The sequence below is a fragment of the Eptatretus burgeri genome, chromosome 8, assembly GCF_056783735.1.
Source record: "Eptatretus burgeri isolate ZD-2024b chromosome 8, Ebu_testis_v1, whole genome shotgun sequence".
NCBI lineage: Eukaryota > Metazoa > Chordata > Myxini > Myxiniformes > Myxinidae > Eptatretus > Eptatretus burgeri.
The window spans coordinates 50,444,386-50,462,932 of record NC_140968.1 but is presented as its reverse complement, the minus strand read 5'-3'; the positions used below and the strand labels follow the sequence as shown (position 1 = coordinate 50,462,932).

Genomic DNA, 18,547 nt, shown 5'->3' with positions numbered 1-18,547 from the left:
TTGTTGCACTTCTGGCCACAGTTGCAACTCTCAATGTGTTATGTGGGCCAGAACCACGTAACTTACTTCCTGTGTATCCATTTTAAAAATGCTTTGTATCTGTTTCCTGACTGTCACACAATGCAAATCAATATTCTGTAACACTTCACATTTCTACACTGTCAAATTTCCACCAATCACATTTAAAACAAGAAAAAGAGCAATCAGAAATTGCAGACTCTTGCCAGAACTTATTTTGAGTGGTGCATTTTTTTAATGGGTTTTAGGGTAATATGGCTGCCAACCATGTGACCGATAAGTATCAAATGTGTGAACCTTTCGTTCCTTATTAGTGGGGCGGCTTAGCTGATCAATTGTGCACTTTCCCTTGAAAGCATGAAACTTGGCACATGGTTAGAGTAATACAATACAAAGACTTTTAGTCCAGGGGCCACCGGAAATTGCACCCCGTATGGTGGCCATCGTGGATTTCAAAATGGCCGCCAGTGTGGACCTGTTGTGAGCATGGTAAGCTGCCCAAGAAATGTTATCAGCATGAGAGGTTGTGGTCATGTTTTCAATATGCTCTCCAACATGCTCAAGCCATCTATCGTCACCGGATGTCTTTTCCCGGGCCAGAGACTTAAAGCATATTTCTGGAACTGGTGACCCCTTTACGCTTGCCTTAACAGGTGGTACATTGGTGTCGTAATTTAGCAAAGCATCGAGTTTCTTCATGCCAGCTGCACCACCAAGAATGATTCGACCATGATCAGTGCCATCATCAGGTTGGCTTAGGTGCTGGAATTATGAGATGCTGGTTCCATGGAAAGTCTTTAACTGTTGTAGAACTCGGGTTAACATTGATATTGTCAACAGCGGATGTAGTAAACAAGTTCTGCTTCAGGTTTGGTGGACATACAACCTGTTCCAATCTGTCAAGTAGGCACACACTATTTCCCATATCAGCAGAAATCCGAATTACTCTATCATACGTGATGCTGATACCAAGCTGGGAGAGCTTCTCCACCAATTCTCTCTTCCTGGTTTCTGCATGTAGTTTCAACCCAATATAAATTGCCAGTGGGGTTTCCCGTTCCAGACTGTGTCTCAAATTAGTGGGTTTGTCCTTTTGCTTTCCAGCATGCTTGACTGCATTGAACTTAAGAAGCTGTGCCAAGCTTAGTGCAGGTGGGATAGAAGGTTGGTACACCTGGTCCTTAATGCTAGGACCCTCCAGTATCATGTTGACTAATGATATAAGTGAACTAGGCACAGATTCCTCCTGACATGTTGCACTAAATGAACCATCAAATGGCTTGGATTTATCAAACAGATGTCCACGGACTATCTGAGCCACCCGTGCAAGGTGCACTGCATCACTGTCACTGTCCTGTTGACACACCTTTGCTAAGGCATGTCCAATGTCCTCATCAAACATTAGCAAAATGTCTCTGTCCTTTTTAGTTGCTCTCATGTCAGGAAAATGGGCGAGAATTCACTGCTTGAGTCTTGTAGATTGCATGCGGCTTTCCTGCTTGTTATCTTGCCAAAACGAAGTTTTTGCAAGATATGTTTGTCAGCTTGTATGTTTTTTTTTTATTATTTTTTATTTTTTTGTCTGTAATCACGTATAAAAAATTCTGCAGAGCACAGTTATCATCGGAAATTTTTGTAACTTCGCATATCAGAGGCCTATAGAGGTCCCTTTCAGCGCACAAAATTTTGAAGGTCAAGGTCAAAGGTCAAGGTCACTTTGGCACAAATCAGGGGAGTCGACAAAACCCTTATTTTTTGAGTAATTTTGATCGGATCGTCTTCAAACTTCATGGGAATATAGTTCATGGTCTGGCGCTCAGCTGATTAATTTTTGGTGGCGATTGGCCTTGACCTTCATATGTTTTTTTGTTGTTGTTGTTGTTGTTTTTTTTGGTCTGTAATCACGTATTAATCACTCTGCAGAGCACAGTTGTCATTGGAAATTTTTGTAACTTCGCATATCAGAGGCCTATAGAGGTCCCTTTCAGTGCATAAAATTTTGAAGGTCAAGGTCAAAGGTCAAGGTCACTTTGTCACAAATCAGGGGAGTCGACGAAACCATTATTTTTTGAGTAATTTTGATCAGATCATCTTCAAACTTCATGGGAATGTAGTTCATGGTCTGGCGCTCAGCTGATTAATTTTTGGTGGCGATTGGCCTTGACCTTCATGGTTAGCGCCTGAGGTCAAACATATTTGAACCCAAGGTCAAATTTTCAAGTTTTAGGAACCATATCGTGTAGTACCTCAAATTGAACACCTCGATGAGTGCTTTCTAGATATGTCAAGCTTGAGACATTATGACGTCATTTGGTGACGTTATGAGGCAAAAGCATATTTTTCATGGTTACTCTGTAGAACGATTCTCATCGGAATCTCTCGTAGGCAGATATTCCTCAAGGAGTCGCTCCTGGTGGATAGCAGCTCTGTTCACCTCAGTGTGACCTTAAAGAAGTCACACGTGGTCACCTTTTGGCAAGATACGGGTCACCCTGTGGGTGACATTGGTTTATTTCCTAGTTGGTCCAGCCTGGAGGAATACAGGTTTGATAGATCAGCTTGCTTAAATATAGGAGCAATGGTGGCATCCTCCAAATGGGTTTCCTCAATATATGTCACAAGTTCTGCAAATGCTATGCTACAGAGCATGTTATCGAGATTCGCGGTGCATTCTTGCTCCGTTTGGACCACGGATGCATGATAATAGAGAGAGACTAAGCACTTTGCATGGTATTTTGCTTCAAGAGCAACCATATCTCCACCACTGAGACGTCTCAGAAAGTCATCGTCTTCTAGAAGTGCAGCACACTCTCGAACACATTTGTCTGTTTTGAAAGTAGAAACCTCATGAAGTTTCTCTTTTCCAGATAACTGCCCACAGAAAAAGCAGAGATCTTGAGAAATTGATGATGCAGAACTTGACTGAGTGCGCTTCGAAACACCAGATGTACCTTCACCTGCATCATCAGCCGGTATATCTTTAGAACGCTTCCTTGCACGTTCCAGTTTTGTATTGTTGTACGTAAGCCTGCACGAAGTATGCCAACGTGCATTATGAGCAATGAAAGCTGCATCGACACCATGACCTTCATCCAATGTGTCAATATTTATCGTTCTAGGCAGCAGACCGAGGTTATTAAACTCGAGGAGATTATCAGCCAATGTTTTGTACCTTGGGAGTGTTGCTTCACCTTGTTCACCTTTTCGTTGACTGGGAAACTGAACCTTTTCAGTGGTGTTCTGTTGACAAAGAATGCAGAGTTCCCTCTGAGTAAATCGACCCATTTCAGCATCTGGCTTTGATGGATCCTCAAGTTTGATGCGCTTTGCCATCTCCATTTGCAGATGAACGGGCCTATGTAGGGTTGATCACTCGTGCAGTCACCATAACAATGGATGATGTCCCTGAAATGAGTAGAAGCATAACAACTACCAGTTTCATAGTTTGATCAATATTTTAAAGCATCAAAAATTTATTTGTCTCTGAAATGTGAGCATAGACCTTTAGAGCAAAATTGCTGTGGATGGTGAGATTAAGATAGCAGCCACAATTTTCAAACATTTAATGTCACCATTGCATTCCTATAGCCCTAAAATGTAGTTGTAGGCATTTCAACTGTCTCGATATCTGTACTAGTTTAGGAGATATTTAACAAAACAGGTCCACAGTGGCGGCCATTTTGAAATCCAAGATGGCCACCATACGGGGGTGCAATTTCCGGTGGCCCCTGGACTAAAAATCATTGTATGGTGTTACTCTAACCATGTGCCAAGTTTCATGCTTTTAAGGGAAAGTGCACAATCGACCTGTTTTTGGAGCTAAGCTGCCCCACTATATGGAAAGTTTCACCTCGATTTGTTCAGCCACTTCAGAGAAGAAAAATTTTGAGGGTTTTTTTAACAATATGGCTACCAAATCACGTGATGAAATTTTTTTCTGTGCACTATTTTATCCCTAGATGACCCTCAAACTTTTCATACTGATCGGATGTGGCGTTATACATATGCAATTATGACATCATAACAAAGGTACCTTTGACATAAAAAATCAACTCATTCCCGATGAGGAGTACTTGCTATGTGCCAAGTTTCAATTTTTTTCCTTTGTGCAGTTTCAGAGACAGAGGTCCAAAGTTTTTCCATTTTTCAATATGGCTGCCACACCATTACCAACAAAAATCTGGCCTTTTCAATTTGAGACCAATTGGTCATTCTGTTTGCTAAAAATTGTTATAGTGGTCAATTTGGCCTCAACTTGTGGCCGCAATACGGCCTCTGAGGCCGCAGACACATAGCCTATGTTCCTTCTGCACAAAGTTGTACCCAGAGTACGGATTTGTAGCTTTAAAGATGTGCCTGTGCATAAGGAACAGATCGAGAGAAAGAGAAAGATAGATAGATAGATAGATATACACATATCGATGACCATTATCAATAAACAGTTTTCCATCTGAAGATGATGATGGAGGTGATGTCAAGGAACTTGAGTGGCTGACAGGCATGAAGCAAGGAAAAGACAACATAAAGAATAATGAAAATAAATTTGAAGGTCTTACCAGTGATGGACAGGAGGAGACCAAAGTCAAAGTCAAACACTTGCTCGTACATTTTATCCATCAGGTTTGGGTTTGAATCCCGAGCTGACGATAAACTGTCGAATTGGTGCATCACAGGTAGGGTGTTGCATCACTAAGTGCACTATGCCTTGGATGTATTAGTATGTTAATCTGGGCATCCCATCTGCTAGCATTATTTGGTGCACATCAAAGACCCCACAGAGTCCTTTGCAAAGAGTAAATAAGTCATCACTAGCATTTTGAGGAATTATCAATTCCTGACTTGACGAGTGCTGGAAGGCAATGGCAAAGCCACCCAGTGTTATCTTTGCCGAGACTGCTTTTGGCAACACTGGACCTGCTTTCAGACAGACAGAAAGTGAGATATCGAAAACTGAGGAATTCCTTCAACTCACTCATGAGTGCCTGATTCAATGATTATCCATATCATCAGTCGGGCATTGTGAATCATCGACATTTTGACCATTTTAGCTGATAATTCCAACTCGCTGAGAGTTGATATTCAAGACATTTCCTCTGCAGCACTCATTTCAGGAAAGTGAAGCGTCAGCTGAAAGGACAGCAATTTCACACTGATGTATTGGACTCAAGGCAGTTATGATTAAAGGGAACGTGAAGTAAGTGGCCTTATCCTTCACAGGAATACAGTAATATACATCGCTTAACAAAGCTTTTAAAGAGTGCAGTTTCAATAGGTTCACACACTGATATATTCAGTGGCAATGATTAAATGGCATCAATCATGTTTTCAAGCATCATGATTAAATGGCATCTAACACAATCAGCAGCGTTCGGTGGCAAACCGACGCCCGGGTCCCAGATGACGTGCTTTACTTAACTAGGTACATCAGTTCAGGACGTTTGTTCAACTCAGCATTTACGACTTTTATCCTGCCATGTTGTTAATCTGTTGATGGAGGTAATATAGAAACGATGAAAATGTCAAATCGTTTGTGTTACTCATCCGGAACTTTGTGTCAAGGCCAACAATCTAAAGCGACCGGTCTCAAACGCTACCATGGGCACCCAGACACGCCACCAATATGAACTGCTGTTGAATGCGGCACAAAACATCCAAAGAAACTACCATAACCGAGTATTGTGATCCGTCCTGTCACCCATACCCATCAGAGACAGGTCAAGGGTGGAAACCCTCACATCATTTACTCATTCTGATTTAAACTCAGTCTCTATATTTTCATTCCAAACAGCATCATTCCAATCACAAATTACTACTATACCATTAATATAACAAAATACAATGTTACAAACACTCATGAGGTAAACAAAGTATTTCAATGATGTCATGACGAATCTGCAAATGCCAAGTCCATGAATGTCACCAGTGGAAACCCTCACATAATTTCCTGATTCTCCTGTAAACTCAATCTCTCTACATTTTCATTCCAAACTATCATTCCAATCACAAATTAATTATCATTTATTCGTATGCAGCCTGTGGCTGCTTGGCTCCATCATTTTCTGGGGGCGCAGCTGTGCCACTGATGGAACATGCTGGTACCGTTATCAGCATGCTGGTACTCATTTCACCAAACTCGGAAAGATGGCAGGCTGAGTCAACCCAACTGGTGTTAATTCAACGAATGACAGGGGCTTGAATTCAAGACCCTAAGATGTATTAATGAACTCAAGACAAAACTCAAAATCATAATTGTATATTGGAATTTATGAAACCTCCCACCCACCTTCAGATACTGGTCCGGGACCCCGAAAAGTTCCACAGAAGGTTTGGCGGGGCTAGCCCCAAAACCAAGGGAGTATTTCAGGGATGGAGAGACAGACAGACACTCCAACTTTATAATATAGATAAAAAGCACTTCCAACCTGTTTCAGCTGATCTTTCAAAATAAATGTTTTCAAAAATGGTTATCAACAGCTGTTTCTCTTTGCATAGATATGTCTTCAGAAGTTCTCAACCTGGAATTTTTTTCAGCAACTGTACCCCTTCCCACAACTGTCCTTCCCTCTCCCAACGAACTCAGACCTATGTAGCACGAGTCACTTTGGAATCAAAAAAATTTGCAAAACAGTTCAAAGTTGGTACATTTCAATTTTGGAGATCAGTCTGATCAAAGTTTGTCATTTTCAGAGATCACTGTATAGGAAAACAAGTCATTCAAAGGGGAACTTAAAATTAATCACAATGGAGAAGTAAATCTGTGCATCGTGCAAACCAAATTAATTGGCTGCTCGAGTTCTCCTTGGTTGAGCTTTGGCATATGCTTGGAACACAGATCGACGGTCCGACAGTCTAATAGCTCACGGTGCCATGAGGGGTTCATAAAAAGACAAAGTCCCAAGTGTATTGCAGGTGTCTATTGGACACTTACATTTTTTTATGAAAGTGAATGAAGAGATATTGGGATAAATAAATAAAGAGAACACACACAAATAAATAAATGAAACTGAAAGAAGAGAAAAAGTGGAAAAGAAAGCTCCTTTCTTCTAAATTTTGAAATTGCAACACATTTTGACAAATATTGGTAGAGGTGGTACTTCAAGCAAAAATGGAGGCCTATGCAATAACCACTTCACGTTTCAAATGAGGGAAGTGAGTGCTATTGAAGTCGTTTCAAATGAATGCTATTGATTCCATTAAATTGAATTTCTTTCATTTCCCATTATATTTTCATAACATTTGTGTTGATTACACATGCCATTCCATGCCTGCACTGTGCCTCAATAGAGAGGCTTTAAAAAGGTAATTTTAAAAACTAGGAAGCAATTGTTTTTCATTCTTATTCAGTCAACAGAGACAATGAGATGGGAAATAAATTACACAGAATGGTAAATGGATAGATTCAAGGGGGATTTAAAAAAAACAAAAACTGTTCAATGGGATGAATGAATGGTTCGATAACACATTTATAGCATGTTTTTAAAGGTTAGGCAAAAACAATTTATTGATGAGGGAATGATTGATGAAAAGATAAATAGCTAAATGGAATAGACATTCAGGGAATGTCATGTATTACAAAAATAATTTTGAAAATGTGACCTTGTCTCCAACAAGTTTTTGATCAACTCTAGAACCTGACAGTAAATCATTATTGCTGAACAGTATGGTACATTTCCTCCAAAATATTTTTTTTAATCTTTAATAATGAAGTTATTTTCACAAGCAAATTCCCTCCAACAGATAATAAGGGTGCAAAAACAGATTCTCTCAACTAGTGCATCAGTGAGTTCATTTCCAATTATAAAGACATATTTGAAGTCATGGAATCCATCATCACAGCTGACATCAACTTTTAATTTTTCTAATGGTCTCATCTCTCTGATCATCAGTTTGGATTCTATCCCAGCCAATCAAACTTTGGATATGCTGCTGCTTCTCTCTCAACAATGAATGGATGCCCTGAATATCAAGCAAGAGATCAGGGCCATGCCTCTGGACGTGTCTCAGGCATTCAACATACATGGGTTTATTCTAAAGTGAAGGTACTGCTTCCATTGGCTTGCTATTCATTAACATTTAGCCAAAATGTTGTAATAAAAGAAAAGGGGAAAAAAATGTTTGCACAACGATGAAAGACAAATTTATCTGTCCTATTACACGGCCTCATATCCTCGGGACTCTTACGCATTGACTTATACATTGTGTGCATGCTAATACAAGTTACTTGTCAACTCGAGATCTCTAGTCTAGACTAGGACGATAAATCCGTCGTCCGTCCGACTAGGACGATAAATCCGACGTGCTGTAGCTTTATTTTATTACTCTTTTCTATTGGTGCTACATGACGACAGTAGGAATAAAATAAATAAAAATGCAACAGAACGTCAGATTTATCGGACTATTTGAGACAATTGTATCGCAAGGTGTGTTCTGCACACAATTTTTCATCGTATCCGGACAGCGAGATTGCTTTGTTTTATGCGCGGAGAGATACGGCCGATGACATGGGATGGCCTTGCTTGCGATTCATTCGCCGCAGAGAAACATGTCTGCTGCACTGCGCTGTTCACGCTACCTCACTGAAATATTTCTGATATCGAGCAGTATGCAAGTAGAATTTACATTATTGAATTACGAATATGATTTAGTCTAACCAGTTGTTATTTCCGAGTCTTCCTTCGATGTCCTCCCGATAGTCATGAACTCCGGGAATTTCATCGCCATTTTCCTCTGCTTTTCCTGCTTCGGGCTCGAATTGCTAAGGCCGTACTTCATTGAAAGCTGCCTGAACTTTACCTCCCGCGACCACGTTATCCCACAATTCTCCATGTGATTCAGAACAAAATCCTTCATTTCTCTCACACTCACTGTCGTTACCAGACAAGTGAAAGTCCATGTCATCCATTATTCAGAACCAAATGTTCGATTTTTTTTTTAAAGCAGAAATGAACGAAGCAATTGAGTCGACCAATCAAATGTGGAAACACACACGAAGCCAATAGAATCACGTAGACCACCAACCCTGAGTAATCACACAGAAAGCCAATAGAACCACGTAGACCACCAACCCTGAGTAATCACACAGAAAGCCAATAGAACCACGTAGACCACCAACACCACCAACCCGAGTAATTTACACACAGCCTTTGACATCCTGTAGTTGACGTCATGTGTGTTACGCCCATTTCAGGAGAATTTTTAGGGGCGTTCCCGAAGAGGATTGTTTTTTTAATTTTACATTTTACAGAATGAATATTGTGAAAAAAAATTGTCAGATCTGAAATAACGATGAAAAACTCGTCTAGGACATATATAAATGAAATTTAAGTACTTTTACATGTCAGGGGACCTTTAAGGTCTTCGGGTCATGAGTTTGAGCCACTGTCGCGCCATTAGATTACACCAGGTGAGTTGACTCAGCCTGTCATCTTTCCGAGGTCAGCAAAATGAGTACAAGCTTACTGGAAACAGGACATGGCATCAGCAGCACAGCTACAGCATTGTGTTGGCTTAGTGGTTAAGGTGGCTGGCTTAGGATCTTAGGGTCCTGAGTTCAAGCCCTGTTTTCCACTGAATTAACACCAGGTGGAGTTGCCTCAGTCTGTCATCCTCGACACCAAAGAAGTCAATGATTGACCGTATACTTGCTCTTCGGGTCCTCACCGAATGCAGACGAGAGGTTCAGCAGGGGCTGCTTGCAGCCTATGTTTATCTCTGTAAAGCCGGATGTCTTCTGGAGGATTCTTGGTCTTTGTCAGGTGCCACCTAAACTGATCAATTTGATGTCTGAATGATACTCTGGTACTGAGAGTGCTATGAGATGTGGTGATACCATCTCTGACTTATTTCCAGGTGTTACTGGAGTTCATCGGGGGTGTGTACTGGCCCCCACACTTTTCAGCACTTGTATGGACTGGATTTTAGGGAGAATGTCAGAAAGATCAAGCTGCGGTGCATCGTTTGGGAATGTCAAGATCTCAGACCTTGATTTCACAGATGATGCAGTCATCTTTGCGGAGACTTTAGAGATATCCTTTTGGGGGCCCTCGAGGTGCTGAATGAGGAGTTGGAGCCGCTGGGATTATGGGTTTCTTGGGTCAAAACTAAGATCCAGGCTTTCAATGACATCTTGGATGCTGCTGTCCTGTCTGTGTCTGTTTGTAGTGAGGATGTTGAGGTCATGGAGAGATTCACCTTGGCAGTGATATTCATGTCTCTACTGGCTGTGACCCGAGGTCAATAGACATCTGGGTCGGGCCTGGGGAGTCATGGGTTCACTGGATCATGGGGTGTGGCGCTGTGCGTACCTGTGCGGGAGGATGAAAGTCCGAGTCTTCAGGTCCTTGGTGCTTCCAGTCTTGCTCTATGGATGCGAGACTTGGACTCTGACCAAGGATCTGAGATGGAGACTTAATTCCTTTGGTACCAGGTCTCTTCGGAGAATCCTTGGCTATCACTGGTCAGATTTTGTGTCCAACGAGCGGTTGCTGAGAGAGACTCGGATGAGATTTGTTACCTGCATGGTCCGTGAGCTTAAGTTGCGGCTGTATGGACATGTGGCTCGTTTTCCTGACGCTGATCCTGCTCACCAGATTCTCTCAGCGAGGGAGTCTCGTGAGTGGAGGAGGCCAATGGGTCGACCACGTGCCTTGTGGTTGCAGCAGGTTGACCAGGATCTCAAGGAGATGGGGATGGGCCTGGCATCTGCCTGGGGGAAGGCCAGACGGAGGCCCCTGGAGTACCGGCGGAAAGTGGACGCAGCGACGCGCTGTTCTGGCACATGCTCCCATACCTGACCTAGGCCACGTCACAAACACATCAATCAGCATGATACTGGAAGACACAAACATGGTACTCGGCCTCACTGATGCAGTTATATTCAGCGCAGCCTTTGATCCCACTCATACTCCGCGGAATGTAGTCAATAAAACCCTCCAAGCTGCAAGACCAGGCCTCGTCCCAAACATATGTCAATCAGCGTAATACCAGGCACCACATGTGCAGCTCTTGGCTCCACTGAAGTTGCCGTTTTCGGCTCGCTCTTCACTATAATCAAAGCTGTTGAAAATTGGCGTGGTCTTCAATCCCACCGAAGTTAGGTTCCACTCGTCCTCGGCAGGAGGAAGCTGGCAAAGGGAATCACCAAAGATTGGCCCCTCAGCCTCAGCTGGAGGGAGTCAACAGAGCCCATCAATCTATAGGCCTCGGCCACGTCACAAACACATGTTGAATTGCAATGACACCTGGCACCACATGAACAATCCTCTGTCCCACCAAAGTTGTCACTCTCATCGCGGTCCTCACTCCCATCAAAGTTGTTGTATTCGGCACGATCTTCAATCCCATCCATCCCCAACAAGAGAGAAGCAGCAAAGCCATTTGTGTGCATGCGCCTATGGTTCATATTATATGTCAGTTTGAGTTGTAGGCGTGGACTCAGTCCGAGTTAAGTGTGTCATGCATCTTTGTCTGGAGAAGGATAGGTAGACTGACCAAGGGTAAAGTGTCTTTCCCCCATAAAGGCACAATGCAATCAATTTTCCAGCAGCAAACATCAGCCTCATTAGCTGTTAAATAGCATCTGCCTTGTTCGGCCATGGTCATGCATTACCTGCTTCTAAGAATCCCTCACGCCCTGTATAGCACGTAGAGTACACATTCGCTGCCAGATCCTCCTCAGCTGACATGCCAAATTATCACAAGGGGCCCCCAGAGAGTGTGAGATGTGGTGCTTGAATTGCAGCAGCTTTTACAGTAATCAGACAGACGCTGCTTTGTTGCAAGTGTCTTATTTGTCAGTTTGCAACCTTTTTTTCAGGTTTGTCATTCTGGTGTCCTTTTGTTGCCATTGCACAGTGGATGTATGACTATCCAGTGATTAACATCTTTTTGGTAGTTTTATTCCTCCTGTTCTTCTTGATGTGCATATTAGTTGGTTGGTCACTATCTTCCCTTCTCAAATATATTGGCTCTTTGGACGTACTCGTACGAGTTATTGGTATTTTAAACATACCGTGCCTGGAGGATGGAGCACATGCGCTCGATTGGCTTGATAGACATTTCACGTGCTGAAACATTTCCTCGTACTTTCGTTATTTTCTTATTTTCAGTTAATTCTGTAAACATCTTGTGGCAATGAGCAATAAGTGCAAGCGAAATGTGAGGAAGGGGGCATTCGCAGTGGATGACAAAAATGGGGGTCGTTTGTGAAACTGCTAACTTAACCGACTAATTGGGAAATCTGGCTTGAGCTTATTATGAAGACAATTGGGAGAGCAATTTAAAAGTTTCAATGAGGAAGGCCGGGCTGAGTTGATGTTGTGCTAAATGTACTTTAGTTGGGGATTCTCTTTTGCCCATTAGTTCAAACAGCTCATTACTCTGCCACTGAAGGTGGACGCAGGTTGTGTTTTCACCCTTATCTGTCCGTCTGTTTGTCTGCGAGTAGGACAGTTCAAAAAGTTATGGATGGATTCAGACGAAAGTTGGTGGACACGTTGGGTGTGTGACAAAGACGAAAAGATTAGATTTTGGTAAAGATCCAATCTGGATAGGAGAATTTCAAAAGTGATTCTTCACCATTGAGGGATGGGGCCAAAAACGATATATAGCATGATATTTCAAAAACTTGTGGACAGATGACAAAACTTGGTGGACAAGTTAGGGAGGCAACAATAACAAGCAGATTAGATTTTGGTGTGTGCAAGAACAAATGGTCCGGATGCAGATCCGGCCCACCAGTGGGATGCAAAACATAAATTGTTCATCCTGGCGGAGGTATCGGATGCAACACCAAAAGAGCACCAGATGTGGATGCGAAATGCAAAATTAAATTGGGAAAAATTTTGAGCATAAAGGCAGACAGAAACTAAAAGGGCACTCGGTGGAGCGCATACCTCCACCACGTAATGCCTGATCCACGAGAACATATCGAGCCCAATACATTTTTGAAATATTATGCTATATCTCGTTTTTGGCCCTATCTCTCAATGGTGAAGAATCAGTTTGAAAAATAAATAATTCTCGTATCCAGATCCAAATCCGGATTGTTCACCAGAATCGAAACAATTCGTCCTTGCCAGACATCCAACCTGTCCACCAAGTTTCATCTGAATCCGTCCACAACTTTTTGAAGTATCATGCTATATATTATTTTTGGCCCCATCTCTCAATGGTGAAGAATCACTTAAAAATCCTAGTAGTCAGATCCGGATTCGGATCTTCACCACAATATAATCAGTTCAACCTTGCCACACAATCAACCTGTCCACCAAATCTCATACTGATCCATCCACAACCTTTTGAGATATCCTGCACACAAACAAACAAACAGACAAACAAACAAACAGAAAGGGGTGAAAACATAATCTCGTTTAACCTTCGGTGGTGGAGGTAATAATGCCAAAATGTCAGTACATGGTGTGATGGTGATGATTTCAAGCTGCAGCATCACCCATGATCATCCACCTCTGATCACAGCTGTGGAACCAACGCTGCTCGTGCAGAAAGTGTTCCTCGATTGGCAAACACTTAACCGGTGCATTGCTACTCACTAAAGTGTTGTTGCAACCAGCAGTGCCAGGCTCGAGTTTGCATCAATTCCGGCTTTGCTCATGCTATGCCACAGATGGAGTACCCCATACAAATGAAAACAGGGACAATTGTAATTAGGCTGAGATACTGGCGCACAATGGCCGACTTTTCGAACCATCACGTGCGATCTTCAACCTTCACATGCAAATGCTAGCAGGCTTAGGGGTAACCCTGAAGAAGGTGGGTACTCATTGATGCAACACCCTGACTATGAAGCAATATGACTTCACAGAGAGTCTATAATGTGGATCGGGAATCAAACTCGGTGTGCTGAATGTGCATTGCAAACACAATTCCAAATCCTTGGATTATTAAAAGCAACCTGTGACGTTAGTGTGTTTATTCTGCATCGTGGATGCACTTGGAATGAATCTGACACTTTAGTACTGAACATCCCAAGGTCGGGGAATCACCATGCGTTCGGCTGGGGGAAGGCTTTTGGCCGAAGGTCTTTCAAACACCTCCTGGCCAGACCGGTCAACATTAGATGGACAGCGATTTCAACAGGAATTTAGAATTTGTTCAGGGTGTCATTGATCACCTATTCTCTGGTAATGGCCACCAAGGGATCTTCAAACCCAGGTCAAAAAACCAGTAAAGATCAGTAGCTTACTGGTCAACTGGTACCAGTTGAAAACCAGTAAAGCCAGTTGGTTTCTTACTGGTTTTAATATGGAAATTGGAATAGAGTGATATATTACCAGTTGAAATACAATTGTATTTAACTAACTGGTATCAACTGGGACCAGTACATTGTAACTGGTATCAACTGGGAGACCAGTACATTGCAACTGGTATCAACTGGAACCAGTAAGACTTTAACTGGTACAAATATGAGCTACTGGTTTTTTCAACTGGGAAATTGGAATTCTGACTGAATTTAACTGGTACCAGTTGAAACCAATAGAGACCAGTTAAAGACCAATTAGAACCAATAGAGACCAGTTGAAAATGTGTACTGGTTTTAACTGGTTTTTTGACCTGGGAAGTCCACAAATGTATGCTGGCAGACAAGACACCTAGTTCAACGTCCATCCGAGGGACAGCATGCACATTGATGCCTCGCCTTGCCTGGAAAACAGCAGGATGACAGTTTATAGCGAGATCAGGATTCAAACCCAGGCTAGACAGCTTAGAGGCAAGTTTGCAAACCTCAAGGCCATCCTGTCAGCCCAGAATTTTATTTTGATTGCACAATGAAATATTTTGTCGATTATTTGTGAAAACACTTTGCATTAAATAATCGTCTTATTATATAATGGCAGGAATCATATTCCACAGTTAACTACGCTCTTGTAGGTGCGATTGGCCCTTGGACAAATGTCACCGCAGGTCAACCATCACCAGAGCCGATTGACAGACATTGTCCCACCCACTCCTCCTGGGTCTTCCTTGCCCTCCGACAAGTAAGTATGCAGGTACGACTACTTTGTGGAATATTTTCAAGTTGTGAAAAATTTGAGTAGTCATTGACATTCCCATTGTAAAATGCAATCGATTTGTGTATGATCCAAGTGCTGTGCTTCAACCAATTTTAAGTTAGGTGGTCTGAACATAAGAAGACGAATTACAAATGGTCTGTTTTGGGTTGGGCAGTTTTGTAATGCAGCGATGCTGTCCAAGAGCTTCATGAGTGTTATTGGATGTGAAATCCTCAGCAGACGACCGGAAGGTACTTTATAGATTCATACATTTTATCTTGGCAAATTCATTTGAGAATTTGTGTTGTGTTAAGTATGTGAAGTGTCCTTGCCATTCTGACAGAGGAAGTCTCCAGACTTCCCAATACCTAATATGTAGTGACACACTAATTTTCTCAGTAATTAATTAATTTTTCAAACACGTGAACTCTGGCAGCCAATCAGTTGCATCTTTCCGGAGAGCCAATCAACGCATGGGATGTTAAAAGGGCCGAGGGCTCATGGGAGTGTTTTGGTGATGACACGTTGGAAGATTTCACGCCAACACGTACAAGCCTTTCTCATCCCTATTCATGAGTCACTCAACACGTCAGTACTTTTCAGTGACTTTTGGTTCGACTTTATCAAGATTATTAAGCGACGTGGATTTCGTTGGTTTGGTGAAACAACCACGACTGCAACAAACGAGTTTTCCTTTTCTGCAATGATTGTGTGAAGCAGTTCAGCACCTGCTGTGTTGTAGTCTGGGTTTGTGACCATGTCGATTGTTGTGCAGTATGGGATGCAGTGAAAACCATGGCATGAACGTACAGACAGAGCTCTCAAGGAAGGCAAACTGGTTCCCATTCCACTGATGACCAAAGCGAGTCTCAACGAAAGGAGTGAAAGATTCAAGAGATCCGGTCAAAATATTGCGAGTAACTGAAACATCAAAGCATCGTAAGTATCGGATTGCTCCAATTGCATGAATATCAACTGGCAACGTTTTTGGTCAATGGCTTTCATGACAGAGAATGATGAGGGTAAAGCAAAGAATACAAACGTACAACAAAAGACACCGCCCTTCAAAAAATATATATAAAATGAATAAAATTATTTTTTTTAAATACCCCATTGTCAAGACAGCAAAACATACACAATAGATCAGGTCAGGTCAGGTCAGGCATGGGCCGGAGCACCGCATCGCTGCATCCACTTTCCGCCGGTACTCCAGGGGCCTCCGTCTGACCATCCCCCAGGCAGATGCCAGGCCCATCCCTATCTCCTTGAGATGCCGATCAACCTGCTGCAACCACAAGGCACGTGGTCGGCCCATTGGCCTCCTCCACTCATGAGACTCCCTCGCTGAGAGAATCTGGTGAGTAGGATCAGCGTCAGGAAAACGAGCCACATGTCCATACAGCTGCAGCAGACACTCACGGACTATGCAGGTAACAAATCTCATTTGAGTCTCTCTCAGCAACCGCTCGTTGGACACAAAGTCCGACTAGCGATAAGCAAAGATTCTCCGAAGAGACCTGGTACCAAAGGAATTAAGTCGCCATCTCAGATCCCTGGTCAGAGTCCAAGTCTCATGTCCATAGAGCAAGACTGGAAGCACCAAGGACCTGAAGACTAGGATTTTCGTCTGCCTGCACAGGTACCAACAGTGCAACACACCATGATCCAGTGAATCCATGACTCCCCAGGCCCGACCCAAACATGTATTGACCACCTCTGGCTCACAGCCAGCAGAGACATGAATATCACTGCCAAAATAACGTGAATCTCTCCATGACCTCAACATCCTCACCACAAATAGGTACAGACAAGACAGCAGCATCCAAAATGTCATTGAAAGCCTGGAACTTCTTTTGACCCAGGAAACTTATAATCCCAGCAACTCAGACTCCTCAATCAGTACGTCAAGGGCCCCTAAAAGGATATCCAGAGTCTCCGCAAAATCAAGGTCAGAGATATTGATGCACCCAAACATTCATTCCCAAAACATGCACCCAAACATTCATTGATGCAGACATTCCCAAACGATGCACCGCAGCTTCATCTCTCCAACATCCTCCACAGATTCCAGTCCATACAAGTGCTGGAAAGTATTGGGGCCAGTTCACACCCCAAAAGAACACCACCAACAGCTGGAAATAAGTCAGAAATGGCATCACCACACCTCACAGTACTTTCAACACCAGAGTATAGTTCAGACATTATAGTGATCCGTTTTGGTGGCACCCCACGAAGAGCAAGAATCCTCCAGAGGGCATCCTGATTTACTGAATCAAACACTTTGCAGAGATCAACATAGGCTGCAAGCAACCCCTGCCAAAACTCATCTGCATTTGGTGAGGACCCGTGCAGCGAGGAAATGGTCAATCGTTGACTTATTTGGTGTAAAGCTCTGGATGCTGGTGCTCAAGCAGATGGTGGTGAACCCCATCAATAATTATCTGAGCAAAAACCTTGCCCGGCACCGAGAGCAGCGTCACCCCTCGGTAGTTGTTGCAGTTCTGCCATTCACACTTCCCTTTCCAGAGAGAGACAAGGCCCTTCTTCCAGTCAATTGGGGTGATGCCTATGTTCCTAGGCAGAGCACAGAACTGCATGCAATGACATGAATACAGCATTTCCAGCAGCCTTGAGAAGTTCAGCATGGATGCCACAAATCCCAGGAGCTTCACCCCATTTCAACCGGTTCACTGCAGCCTGTGCTTCCACAAATGAAGGTGGATCACAGTTGATTGGAGGGTCAACAACAGGGAGAATACACCCTTGACATCCAAATCCCCAGCTGGTGGATCAGCCTGATATCAGCCGCTCAAATTAACCAGCCCAGCGCGCCTTCATTTCAGACTACTCTGTCAAGAGCCCACCACCCTCCGCTCCTACTGCAGTAGACTGAAGAACGTGCTTGGAGGAACGCAATGCGTGAATTCCCCTGTAAGCAGGACGAGAATCACTTGACCACAGATGATGCTCGACCCCCTCACATAGGCCTCCTTGTCTGCCCTCAGCGCATGTCCGGTTTTTCACCTCAGCTCCCTGAACAGCTCAGCTCTGCCATTCAGCCTGGCCCTGCGACTCTGGTCAATGGTATCCAGTGTCCCTTGAGACACAAAATTCTTCTTCACCCAACGGTGAGTTCCAAGACATCCACCGGCAACATCAAGGACGGTGATCTTAATTGCACTCCACAACTCTTCAGGATCCCCCAGAGCACACAGACACCCCCACCACCCCCAAATCCCCACTCAGCCCGTTCGCAAACTCCTCCACTACCCTCTCATTCCTGAACTTGCCAACATCCAGGCTAGGCTTGGATGGTACCATTTTCCCAGATTTAAGCTGCAATTTCATAGTTGCTATCGCAAGCCTGTGGTCGGTATTGAGGAACTGAACACTCCAGTAGACCCTGCAGTTCTGGATAATCCTCCATTGACGATCAACAAGCACATGGTCAATCTCCTTTGCCACACCCCCAGCATTGGAATACCAAGTCCAGCAATGAGTCTGTGGGTGCGGAAACC

At 43.3% G+C, this 18,547-nt stretch overlaps 1 pseudogene; it reads right to left on the bottom strand.

Annotated features, from left to right (window-relative positions):
* Positions 1-763: 763 nt before the first annotated feature.
* Positions 764-3,351, bottom strand: LOC147021719 (uncharacterized; annotated as a pseudogene).
* Between the last annotated feature and the right edge of the window lie 15,196 nt (positions 3,352-18,547).